General features: G+C 48.6%; 1 protein-coding gene across 1 annotated transcript in view; it reads left to right on the forward strand.

The window, feature by feature from the left end:
• Positions 1–13307, forward strand: part of ahr2 (aryl hydrocarbon receptor 2) — a 172537-nt gene that overhangs the window by 41018 nt on the left and 118212 nt on the right. The gene's annotated exons all lie outside the window — the stretch shown is intronic.

A 13307-nucleotide genomic window follows, 5' to 3' on the forward strand; every position in this document is an offset into this window, starting at 1 on the left:
CCAGACACCAGACATAGTATTTTCAAATTCAAAATGAGGTTCCTTTCACTTTGGTTCCTGTGGAGACAGTTGTCGGCTTACAGGCTTTTATCTGCCCTCCACACAACAAAACTGCTGTCTGTTATACCTAGCATCGCTCATTGAATGTAAATTCTCGTTGTGTCGCCAGCCCCTTTGAACTCACATCTTCTAACAATAAAACCCCTTTCATAGTACCAATTTTATTAGTAACAAAAACATATTGTTTGGTGTCTCCTCACTAGGTGCCAGATTTCAGTCCCCCTCTTGAATGCTCTATTCATCAAAATGTAAATGCACCCTCTAGCTTGCTGTTTACATCTCAAAACTACAATACATCAAAGCACCCAGAAACTACTATACATCAAAGCACCTAGACTAGCTGGCTTTAATCCAATTAAAACACACACACACTCCCATAGGCTAAACCTCTATTTATAAAAAAAAAATTCCAATAACATTATACATATTAATAGCTTCATGACAGAGGTGTAAGTAAGCGGTCTTAATGATGGGTGTGCGTGTGAGGTCAGAAGCTCATCTTGGGGTCAGGTATATTTTTATTCATTTATGGGATGTGGACTTCGCTGGCTGGGCCCAGCATTTATTGCCCATCCCTAATTGCCCCTTGAGAGGGTGGTGGTGAGCCGCCTTCTTGAGCCGCTGCGGTCCCCGTGACACTGAAAATTGTGCTTCAGCCTTGGAGGTTTACCGGGGAGAGGGATGGAGTCGGAGCTAGGGAACGGAGCTTGGCGCGAGGACCAAGAACAATGGATTCAGTCTTCCCCAATATTTAATTGGAGGAACTGTCTGCTGATCCTGTGCTGGATGTCGGGATAAACAGACTGATAATTTAGCAACAGTGGAGCAGAGTGGTGGTGAGGTGGAGCTGGGTGCTGTTGGCGTACGTGTGGAAACTAACTCCACTGTGCTTTCAGACCGGTTGTCTGTCTCGCTGGGAGCAGTGACTTTGGCTCCTGGAGAGGAAGAAGGATTTGTCCAAGACAAAAGACGTTGCATTACCCTTTTGAGAACAGATCCCTTGTCTTTTATCTTTTAAGTAGGACAGTGGCCGACTGGAGCATGGGAACTGAACGCATAATTATAGCCGTCTGTGAGTGAGGACTGTGCAGATCCCATAGATCATCACTGTCTATTCTGTAGACAATGGAAGGACTGTTCCCTCCTATGCTCTTTATTGGCTGAAATGAGGTTTCTCCAACCTCTCTCTCTCCCCACAAAAATAGCACAAACCTTACTTTTATTTTGGTAAATTTCACCTGCTTTCTCCTTACGCAGCGAATTTCTTTCACTGAGTCCCATTCACCCATCGGCCCACTTGCACCCCTGCTCTGCCTGCCAATCTACACCGGCTCCCTAGCTCCCTCCCCTCGATTTTAAGATTCTCATACAAAAACAGAAAATGCTCAGCAGGTCTGACAGCCTCTGTGGAGAGAGAAGCAGAGTTAACGATTCGAGTCCCGTATGACTCTTCATCAGAGACATAAAAATGTGATGAAATTTATACTTGCTTTAAGGGGGAGGTGGGAGGGGGGGTGAAGCAGGCGATTTAAATTTCGCCACGTTTCTACTTCTCTTTAGCTCTGAAGAAGAGTCACACGGACTCGAAACGTTAACTCTGTCTTTCTCTCCACTAATGCTGTCAGACCTGCTGAGTTTTTCCAGCATTTTCTGTTTTTGTTTCAGATTTCCAGATTCCGCAGTATTTTGTTTTTAACTTAGCCTTTAAAATTCTCATCCTTGTTTTCACACCTCGTGGTATCTCCGCCCACCCCCCCCACCTCTGTAATCTTGACCCCCTGAAATCCCTTGCTCTCTTCCAACCCCAGCCTCTTGTAAACCCCTGATTTGCTTGGGCTGCATTGTCAGTGACCACCCCTTTAGTTACTTGGGCCCTAAGCTCTGGAATTCCACCTAATCTTCCATAGGAGTGTTGAGCAACCCACTTTGTTGAAAGGCCCGTCGGCTTAAAAACGCAAGGGGAAGAGGAACGAGCACTCGGGTCAGGTATCCAGGAGGGGCAGCAATGCACCACCAAGGAAACACCTTCAGAACAGGAGCAGAGGGAACAGGACCAAGCTGACTGCGCCTCGGGGCGAGTAAGGACAGGGGCAGCGATGTCGCCAAGCTGACGCAGGGTAGAATGTGGGTGATCATCCAGGAGTGTGTCGGAATGATCGGGCCTGCGTGGAGCAGTCTAGGATCTGGCTGATGGTTTCAAGAGCAGGTGGGCTGAGGCAGGAGGAGAGCTAGGTGACGCTCCGGGGGCCGGAAATCGGAGGTCACGGAGTGGTGGTCGAGGAGCAGATCCCTGAAACTTCTCGGGGACCGAGATAGCCGATGGCCCGGGTGTCGGTGGCTGCCCCACAGCCTTGGCCTGTCTCGGAGTGGAGCAGCAGGAGACCCTGGAGCAGACGGGCTGGGTGTCTTTCAAACTGTTTCTAATTTCCTGTGGAAATCTCATAGGAAGGAAGTGGGTTACTGTTCATGACTGCCTTCCTGCTGGGCTGTGCTGCTTTTGAAAAGGGAGAAAATGCTGGTTGCAGGACGAGCCTGCCCTCTATCCTGGTTTACAACGGGAGCGGGCAGGTGGGAGGCTTGGCTGCAAGAGACTAGGGACTGTGCACGGATTTGGGGGGGGAGATAAGGCGTAGGGACCCGGGCCTGCAACCAATCACTTCCTTTTGGCCCTTGTTTGTACAAGTTTCTTTCATTAATTGAGGGGGGAGGAGAAACAGCCTCAGTTATTTTTCAGAGAGTCACCCAGAGCTTTTCGCCTGAAAGACCTTTCAGAGAGGAAGTGCCGCCTGACGTTTTGACCAATTTGTTCGCTCACTGCTGTCTGCTTGTCACCAACAACGCCCCCCCCCCCTCCCCCCGGCCTCTGGCTTTGGCACTGTCTGCCTGTCACCCCCTCCCTCTGGCTGTGGCACTGCCCGAGGCTGCAGCACTGCCCGACTGTCACCCTCCCTCTGGCTGTAGCACTGTCTGCCTGTCACCCTCCCTCTGGCTGTAGCACTGTCTGCCTGTCACCCTCCCTCTGGCTGTAGCACTGTCTGCCTGTCACCCTCCCTCTGGCTGTAGCACTGTCTGCCTGTCACCCCCTCCCTCTGGCTGTGGCACTGTCTGCCTGTCACCCTCCCTCTGGCTGTGGCACTGTCTGCCTGTCACCCTCCCTCTGGCTGTGGCACTGTCTGCCTGTCACCCTCCCTCTGGCTGTAGCACTGTCTGCCTGTCACCCCCTCCCTCTGGCTGTAGCACTGTCTGCCTGTCACCCTCCCTCTGGCTGTGGGACTGTCTGCCTGTCACCCTCCCTCTGGCTGTAGCACCGTCTGCCTGTCACCCTCCCTCTGGCTGTAGCACTGTCTGCCTGTCACCCCCTCCCTCTGGCTGTAGCACTGTCTGCCTGTCACCCTCCCTCTGGCTGTAGCACTGTCTGCCTGTCACCCTCCCTCTGGCTGCAGCACCGTCTGCCTGTCACCCTCCCTCTGGCTGTAGCACTGTCTGCCTGTCACCCTCCCTCTGGCTGCAGCACTGCCCAGCTGTCACCCTCCCTCTTTTTACGGCCCTTCCCAAATTGGAACTGGTGGTTAGAGGCCACCTGGGAGCAGATGCTTTTCTCGAGTTCCCCCCCCACCCCCACCGGTGTCTCTCATGATATTTCATGGCATTCGGTGCTCAGCAGATCCTGTTCTCTCCCCTCCAGCCCGCTGTGAGTGGTACCTGCTCGGGCTGCCAACACCTGGCCCTCTGTAACATGGTCTCCCCCCCACTCCCTCCCTTCACCTCTTGGATTTTTTAATGGTGCAGAACGCACTATGAGTTTCAAACAACTCTTCCAGTAGCAGGAACCTCCTTCTGAATGATGCACTGCTCCCTTACCCTGCATGGTTAGTGCTACACCTAACCCTGGGTACAGGTTGCAGCCCTGTCCATGCACTAATTTGCCATGAACGTAGCCAATGTATGGGCTGGATGTGGCTGGTTTCCGCTCAGCAGCTCACCCTACAATGTACAGGCTCCCACATTGCAGCCCATAAAACCGAACTGGCTGTCAAGTGACTTGAGACAGCCAGTGGTCGTGAGGGGTGCTATATAAATGCAAGCCTTTCTTTTAGCTCTCTGCAACATGCTCCACCCCATCAATTGAAAACTAACGTCACTTCAGCCACTAGTTAAAGTCAACATTATTAAGCTGTGACTATCAGTCCATCAAGTTTTCTTTCTGCTGTGGTTGTTAGTATAAGCTGTAGGGAATTCTTCAAAAAGACCTTGCTTTGCCCACAGATTTCCGATAATTGACTGCAGATTGTTGTTAAGCGGGTTATCAGTACCACGGATACACTTCAGATTTCTCACGGTGTCCAAGATCTGGGCAGTATTTGGTGTGAACCCGCTCCCCGCAGACATTAACCACACTGGTAGACCGGTTTGAACCTGTCATAGTTTGCCTGGCCTCACGTTTATAAACAGAACGAGCTCAGTGCGATGGAGGCTGTGTCTCAATGCGGCGTTTCTGTGGTATTGACAGGCAGTGTTGTTACCAGCTGGCGACTGACAAGCTCTGGTCACCCCATTTTAGACGCGTGTTAATGCAGGTAAATGTACTTTGTGTAATAAAAATAGGGAAGGCTCAGCTGGTCTGGCAGCATCTGTGGGAAGAGAAGGAGAGCTTGTTTCGAGCCAATATGACTTCCTCAGAGCTGTGTACTTTGTACATATTTACTTAAAACACATCTACCACCATTCAGTGCAAAACCTTGCAGTCTATCTCTCTTCACCAACTTGATGATGAATTTATCACACATGACAAACCTTGCAGTAGCACCTACGCTTTTGTTCAGTGCTAATGGCAGTATTTTGACTGGAGTGACTGCTGATTAACCAAACCCATCCTGCTCTCTGTCCAGAACTCGGTTGGATACTTGCTTGCCTTTGTCCTGTTGGAGATGCTCATTATTGGTTGGGCTTGCTGATTTCCTATTGGCTATTCCAACCTGGTTGGGTTAACCACAATGGCCGCTCCCTTCTCCATCCAACGTTGTTGGTGTTTTCATGGCAAGGAGTGGAGACGCGGAAGAATTTCTTCTCTGTGGGGGGGTCATTAGTCTCTGGGACTCCCCCAGAGAGCGGTGGAGGCTGGGTCACTGAATGTGTTCAAGGCCGAGTTGGACAGATTTTTGATTGACAAGGGAGTTCAGAGCTATGGGGGAACAAGCAAGAAAATGAAGTTCAGGCCACAATTAGGTCAGCCATCAGCTGGATTCCCAATTCGCAAAATGTCTGATGATTTACTGGTGGCCGCTGTTCAAATAGCCCTCAACCCTTCGAAACAAGGACTGTGTTTGTGCAGCGACTAAATGTTAGCCTTTCCCCTTTGGGGCCAGAGGTCAACCTCTGCACAGCTTTTTCGCAAGCACACATCAAAACTGCTGCACACCCCTTGCCCCAGTCATCTGCTTACAAGATGGTTGTGTTTAAACATCTTATTCGCCCCCTCCCCATCCTGTCCTGTTGTTTTTGAATTGGGTCTGTTTTTGTTTAATGAACTATCAAGTACTTGGTTACATTACTATAAATAGAAGCATTGAGTACAAAAGCCAGGAAGTTATGTTAAGCCTGTACAAAATGCTAGTTTGGTCCCAGCTGGAGTGTAATGTCCATTGCTGGGCGCTCCTTTTAAGTTTTAGAGAGGGTTCAGAGGAGATTGACTTGGAGTGGTTCTAGGTGTGAGGCTTTCAGTTACATGGGGAGACTGGAGAAGCTGGGACAAAAGCAGAAATTGCTGGAAAAACTCAGCAGGCCTGACAGCGTCTGTGGAGAGAGAAACAGAGTTAACGTTTCGAGTCCGCGTGACCCTTCTTTAGGGTCTCGAAACGTTAACTCTGTTTCTCTCTCCACAGACGCTGTCGGGCCTGCTGAGTTTTTCCAACAATTTCTGTCTTTGTTTCAGATTTCCAGCATCCGCAGTTATTTTGCTTTTATCTGGAGAAGCTGGGCTTTGTTGTCAGAGCTGAGGAGGAATACGAGGAGGTTCGATCCAGGTGTTCAAAACCATTGAGGTTTTTGGATAGAGTAGACAAGGGGAAACTGATCCCAATAGGTTACCAATCAGGGCTTATAGATTTAACCTGACTGGCCAGAGAACCAGAGGCAGTGTGAGGGCAAATGTTTTTTCAAATCTGATGCACGGCGAGGATTTGGAATGTCTGACCTGAGTGGGGTGGATAGAGATTCAATATTAACCTTCAGGGAATTGGATAAATACTGGAAAGAGAAACAAATTGCGGAGCTCTATGGAAAGGACAGGGGAGTGGGACTGGATTGTTCTTTGAAGGAGCTGGGCACAGACTTGATGGGTTGAATTGTCTCCTCCTATGTTGTGCTAGTCTGTGGATGGGATCCGGTGGGCCGGTGGATGAGAAATGGCAGGAAAGTGGGCAAATGGGTTACTCTCAGTTTCTGGCGTCGGCTCATATCTCTCAGAGCCCGACTAGCAGCTGTCCTTGACCCTGGAGAGTGGCTATCTCGGTTCAATCGACTTTCCCTTGATGGCAAGCTGCAATTGCTGATTGCAGGGAGCGAATTTAGACTTCGACTCGTACAATCCCCTTTGTGAGAGAGAGTGTGTGTGTAGGGCTGGCGGAAGAGGAATGTAATTTAACATCATTATCCACCAGACTACACTTGATCAAATCCAACCTAAATTGTTTGGAATGTCCCCAACTGACTCGAAACGTTTGCCGTTTCCCAAATGGAGGAGGAGGGATGAATCCAAGTTGGACAGAAAGAAAGCATTTGGCATCTCCCTCGTGGGTGAGGATGATCACCCATGTTGGGTTTTGGTGCCAATCCCACTGATCCGGCCCAGGTTAAAGGGGCTGTTAGACTACAGGAGGGTGAGGGGGCTCCAGAGGAGCCAGCTGCAAGCCGCCTCCGATGTATCCATCCCTCATGGTTCCAGCCCAAGTTGCAGGAGTGGCTTCACCTGAGATCTACCCTAATGCCTGGTTCCGCCATTCAGATAAGGAGCCGTTTTGAGTTGCGTACACGTGAGAATTAACGAGCAAATAATAGTGAAATTATTGAAGAGCTGTACTCGTTGTTTGTGTTCCTAAAAATGTTGTGACCAGGTTGGAGGGCCCTGTGAACAAAGCTCAAAAAAGAAATGATTAATTATCCTTTAGAACAACTTGCCTTGTTCAGACTCTCGTCTCCTATGAGTCTGATCTGTGCTTTCGAGGTGTGCTTTTTAAAAAAAAAATCTAATGACTATTTATTTAAGTGTTGTACCTACTTTTGAGCAGATGTATGTTCATGTCTAACCTCAGCTTCCCCGCCTCCTCCACCAATAATTCAGACTAATCCTTAAGATAAACACCCTCTAAATAGTTGCACTTGGTTTGAGAGAGCAGCTTGTGTTGGTTGGTGTGTCATTGCCATTCCCAGATCAATCTCAGCCCAGTTAAATAACATCTGCCTTTTGATCTATAGTTAGCTCGGACACATGCCGAATTCTAACTTCTGCCTAGAAGCACTACTCCCAGTTTTTGCTCGTTTCTCTTTTCACCTTCCCCTTCTCTCTGCGACTCCCTTCCATCCCTTTTCCGCCAATGACATCTTGACCCTCCCCTCAGTTTTGCAGCCACCCGGGTCAGAAAGAGCTTGAGGGGCCAAATGGCCTACTCCATGTTGCAGACACATGGGGCGAGTCCCCAAAATCCTACCAGTCAAGCTTAACTCCAGTAGCCTCAATGATTGCCTGGGCTGCTGACCCATGAAGAATGGGGCCCTTTGGAGTAACTAGCACAGGGCTGTTGGCAACCATGAAATTAAATATTGGAGAGGGGAGGAGAAGAGAGAACAGTAACAGTTAAAGAAAGACTTGCATTTCTGTAGCATCTTTCATGAGCTCAGGGCTTCCCAAAGCACTTTTTTGCTAAAGGAATAGAGTATAAAAATAGGGAAGTGTTGTTGCAACTGTACAAGGCATTGGTGAGACCGCACCTGGAGTGCTGTGTAGTTTTGGTCCCCTTACTTGAGGAAGGATGTAGTTGCATTGGAGGCGGTTCAGCGGAGGTTTACTAGATTGATTCCAGAGATGTGGGGCTTGTCTTATGAGGAGAGATTGAACAGTTTAGGCCTATACTCGCTAGAGTTTAGAAGGATGAGAGGAGATCTAATTGAGGTATATAAGATGCTAAAGGGGATAGACGAAGTAGACGTGGAGTGGATGTTTCCCCTTGTGGGACATTCTAGAACAACAGGACATATTTAGGCTAAGGGGTGGTAGATTTAAATCAGAGATGAGGAGGACTTACTTTTCTCAAAGGGTCGTGGATCTGTGGAATTCACTACCTCAGAGTGCAGTGGATGCCGGGACGCTGAATAAATTTAAGGAGGAGATAGACAGATTTTCGATTAGTAACGGGTTGAAAGATTATGGGCAGAGGGCGGGAAATTGGAGTTGAGGCCAAAATGAGATCAGCCATGATCGTAATGAATGGTGGGGCAGGCTCGAGGGGCTGAATTGCCCACTCCTGCTCCTAGTTCTTATGTTCTTATGTTTACAGCCATTGAAGTAATTTTGCAATAATAATAACAAAAAAACTGCGGATGCTGGAAATCCAAAACAAAAACAGAATTACCTGGAAAAACTCAGCAGGTCTGGCAGCATCGGCGGAGAAGAAAAGAGTTGACGTTTCGAGTCCTCATGACCCTTCGACAGAACCAGTTCTGTCGAAGGGTCATGAGGACTCGAAACGTCAACTCTTTTCTTCTCCGCCGATGCTGCCAGACCTGCTGAGTTTTTCCAGGTAATTCTGTTTTTGTTTTGAAGTAATTTTGCAGTTTGGTCACTATTGTAATGTAGGAAATGCAGCAACCAATTAGTGCACAGCAAGCTCCCACAAACAGCCATGTGATAATGGCCAGCCAGTTGGCCCTTTGTGATGTTTATTGAGGGAACTCTGAATTGGCGGGGGGGGATAAAAGTTGTTCAAGTTTGACTTGAGCCATTGGCTTTGCTATGCGTGTGAGGATTTCAAGAAATTTAGGTGTTGGGGTTAATAGAATCCACTCATGAGCTGATTGATGGGAGAGTTCACTGGAGGATGGGAAGGGAGGGATCGCAGATAAGATATGTGCATAATAATTCTTTCCTTAAGACAGGATATTGCATGCCTCGGAATGATGCAGATAAGACTGTTGTTGTAAAGCCTTAGCTGAGAGCACGTTGAACACAATTTCAGTGGAGGTCACTTGAGTTAGAACTGAGCATTCATGATTGCTGTCAGTAACATCAGAGACTGCCCCGGCTGTTAGAAAGTGTCTCTACAGGGCGTATGTGTCCCCTAATGAACCCTGAGTAATACTTTCTTTAAAACTATGGGAATAACTAGGTTTCTCATTGACCATATCACAAAAGTTCCATTTTGTATCAAAAAAAACATCTTTCTTCATTAAAACGACGGCAACTTGTGTGGAGAAGTGAACTGTTTTGTGACCTGCAAAACCATTTGAAGGTGCTTTACAGGGACTTTATCGGGCAAAGTTTGACACTAAGCCACAGAAGGAGATATGAGGGACAGGCGACCAGAAGTCTAGTTAAATAGCTTGGTTTTAAAGAGCATCTTAAAAATAGGAGAGGGAGAGAGGCAGAGAGCTGAGGGCCCAGGCAGCTGAAGGCACGGCCAACAGTGGTGAAGCAGTTAAAGTGGAGAATGCTCAAGGGGCCAGAATTAGAGGAACGCAGAGATCTCGGAGTGTTGTGGGGCTGGGGGAGATTACAGATTTAGGGAGGGGTGGGTGGGGGGGCAAGGCCTTGAATGGATTTGAAATGAAGGATGAGAATTTTAAAATCAAGATATAGCATGACCGGCAGTCAATGTCGGTCAGTGAGCACAGGGGTGATGGAGGAATGGGACTTGGTGCGAGTTAGTGCATTGGGCAGCAGCGTTAACAGAGGGTAGAATGTAGGAGACCGGCCATGTGTGTGTTGGAATAATCAAGGGGTGACAAAGGCATGAATGAGGGTTTCAGCAGCAGATGATTTGTAAAAGTGCAGATAAGCACGATACAGAGGTTAACCACACATAGCTACATAACTTTGGCTACTTTGTGACCCATTCCAATAAGCGATCAAGTAAAATTGATTTCTTCAAAAGAAAGTGTGTCAACTTATGCAAAGTTGCCAGACAGGATTTACACATCTTCATACTAAATGTTGAATAGGTGTTACAATAGCCTGGAGCCCCTCTGTGAACAAAGGGCTAGAGTGAAGCAGGGCCTCATTTGTACTTTTGAGAGGCATGAATCAAAGAGAATTTTCGGGAGTGTGCGCTTGAGAATCAGTTATTCAAAAATGCAGCGGAAACTCTGCATCTTGGCCAAGGGGCATTTGGAGTGAAGTGAGCACTAGCTCAGCAGCAACTCAGTGCTGTGCTGGTAGCTGGCCTTGTCTTGGTGTTTTGTTTAGACCGGTCACGTCAATGCCCATCGGACACAACCGGCAACTAGTCGCATCCTCTGGTCAATCGCTTCACTGCATTGGAGCACAATGTGTCAGCATCGGGCAGTCCCAGGGCAAATTCAATACAGTTAAATGAATCTGCCTCCACTCGACAGCAACAATGGGCTCAACACCCTGCCTGACTTTGGATAGACATTGCTTTCCATCACTATCCCAAGTCGTGCTCTGCCAATTAGTGACGGTTCCCGAGGTACCTTTGGATTGTGGATCTGTGCCTACTCAGAATTGGATGGAGGCAGCCCTGTGTTCATCGGGCGTTAGGCCCTTGTGCACGGAGAGTGTGAGGAGACTTTCGCTGGATCAGCCTGGGGTGGATTGACCCCTGACCCCAGAGATGAAAGACCAGTAACGCCATTGACCCGCCCCCGCCAACTTAACACAGCCACCGTTCTTGCCCCTCTCCTGCTTTCCCTGGGAGACACCTGGATAGCCAACTCCCGGGCATCCACCTCACCCCTTCACAGGGTGCTTTACTAATAAAGTCATCAGTCGGCCGTGTTCTCAAAGCATTAATGGCCAATAAATGGATAATCTGGTGAAGTAACAAAGTTCAGAGTCAATATTTGAAGCCCTTTTCTCCCCCCTTCCAATATGTTCCCCTTCTCTTCTGAAGGTACTGACTCTTTGTGGATGCACCTCTTTTTGACCTTCACTCGGGTTGCCATTCCTCATGTGTAAAACTGGACAATGGCTGTGTGGCCGGGCTGTTTGGATGATGATGGGGGTGGGAGGTGTGAGTCCTACCTCTGATTCCCAACCAGGCATCTGCACATGGACATTCCAGGCAGGGATCCAAGGACGTGACCGAGGATCGGGAATCCTGGGTCACTCACCCCTGGGGGGGGATCCCACTAGTTTTTTAGGCCAATTTGAGCACCTCTGAGGTCCGAATCCAGTGGAGATTAGCTAGGAATGGGGAATCGGCCCCTGAGCCTCCTGCTTGTGGGCCATTCGGTACAATCGCCGTCATAGGAGCACTGCATCCAATCAGCTGTTGCAGTTCCTACAATGCAGTGGCAAAAGCACTTCACATTGGGATGCCCCGAGGCTGTGAAAGTTGCTATATAAATGCACGCCCTTCTTTCTTATTTGTTATCTGATGCAGCCAGTTCAATTGGGAGTGCGCGTCCTGCAGACTTCTGTGGTAGCGGAAGCTGGGAGTCGGTGTGCCAATGCTGGGAGCGCAAAATGGTTAGAAATGTTCTGCCAGTGACCCGTGGCCCTCTGCCTGTTAGCAGAAGCGCTGTGTCTGATCTGCTGTAACTAAATGTTTTCGAGTCCAGATAACATCTGTTGCATTCTTTTGTCGTGTTTTACTTCCCTCTGCCTGAAACAAACATACCCGGGTGATAACATCTGGTGGAGAATCTCGCTGGAGCTGGTCGGCAAACAGCTGGCTCGACGCTGCGGTCTTGACATCCCCCCCCCTCCCTGACTCGCTATCACCGTCCGCTGTTGGATGCTGTCACTGCTTCATACGAGCCAAGGTTGCCATGGTGACGCAGCTCCCCTGTGTACCTGGAAGGGAGCTCAATGCTTCTTCGGTGCTGAAGATTTCAGCTCTTCAGTGTATTCCGCAGGAAAGGGGAGAGGTGGGGTGGGGGGGTTGGTGGGGGGGGGTGGGGAGGGGTGGGTGGGGGGGGAGGCTGGAAGAATTTTTCAGCCAAACCCCAGCCAGCATGGAGTCGAGGGGCTGAATGGCCTACCGACTCCACACTTCCCTGCACTCCAGCGTCTTAGCAGTTGCCATTGTGAATATGGACGGAAGAATTTGTAATGTGAGCGCTGCAGAGGGGAGCGCAGGCACATGGAAGATACTTATTCGCTGTACTCACGACCGTCCTATCATAATGGCTTTGGAAGTCAACGGAACCTGACAAATTGACCAAATAAAAACGGTGGACCGTTTACTGCGATGGGTCCCTGGCAACAATTATAAATGTGCAGAGAGAAACAGTCCAGTTTCTTTCAGAACTGTTTGGATGCCTGGTTGATGGTTTGGTGGGAAGTTCAATTCAGTAAAAATTTGTAGTAATTTAATGGTACTGGTTTTGGTGCTTCTGTATGTGAGTATAAATTTATTAATTCAATGTGAATATCAGTTACTCTATTCAAGAGAATTGCCAGAAATTTAAAAAGATGTGAAGGGTACAGGAAAGAAAATGTTTGCATTTGTATGTCACCTTGCATGACCTCAGGGTGTCCCAACCTGCATTGCAGCCAATCACAACCCATCTGATGTGCAACTGTTGTCAAGTGGGAAACGCAGTTGCCAATTTATGCACAGCAAGATCCCACAAACAGCAAAGTGATAATGGCTCAGATGATCTGTTTCAAATCGAAACAGAAAATGCTGAAAATACTCAGCAGGGATAGGCAGCACCTGCAGAGGGAGAAACAGGCTTCGGGTTTCCCTCTGCACAGACCTTCTGAGCACTTTCAGTATTCTCCACTTTTTATTTCAGATTTCCAGCATCCGCGGTATTTTACTTTCATCGGTTTGAAGTGTTGCTTGAGGGCTGAGTATTGTTCAGCACACTGGGGATAATTTGCCTGCTCTTTTTTTTTTGAACGTGTCCTTTTACACTCGCCTGAGAAGGCAGTGAGTGGCTGCGTTTTGATGTCTCGCCTGAAAGACAGCACCTCTGACAATGCAGCACCCCCTCAGAACAGCACTGGAGTGTCAGCCTGGAATCTGTGTGCTCAAGTCCTGGAGTTGGAGGAACCTTTCCAATAT

This window comes from Carcharodon carcharias, chromosome 12 (assembly GCF_017639515.1).
Source record: "Carcharodon carcharias isolate sCarCar2 chromosome 12, sCarCar2.pri, whole genome shotgun sequence".
In the NCBI taxonomy this organism is placed as follows: Eukaryota; Metazoa; Chordata; class Chondrichthyes; order Lamniformes; family Lamnidae; genus Carcharodon; species Carcharodon carcharias.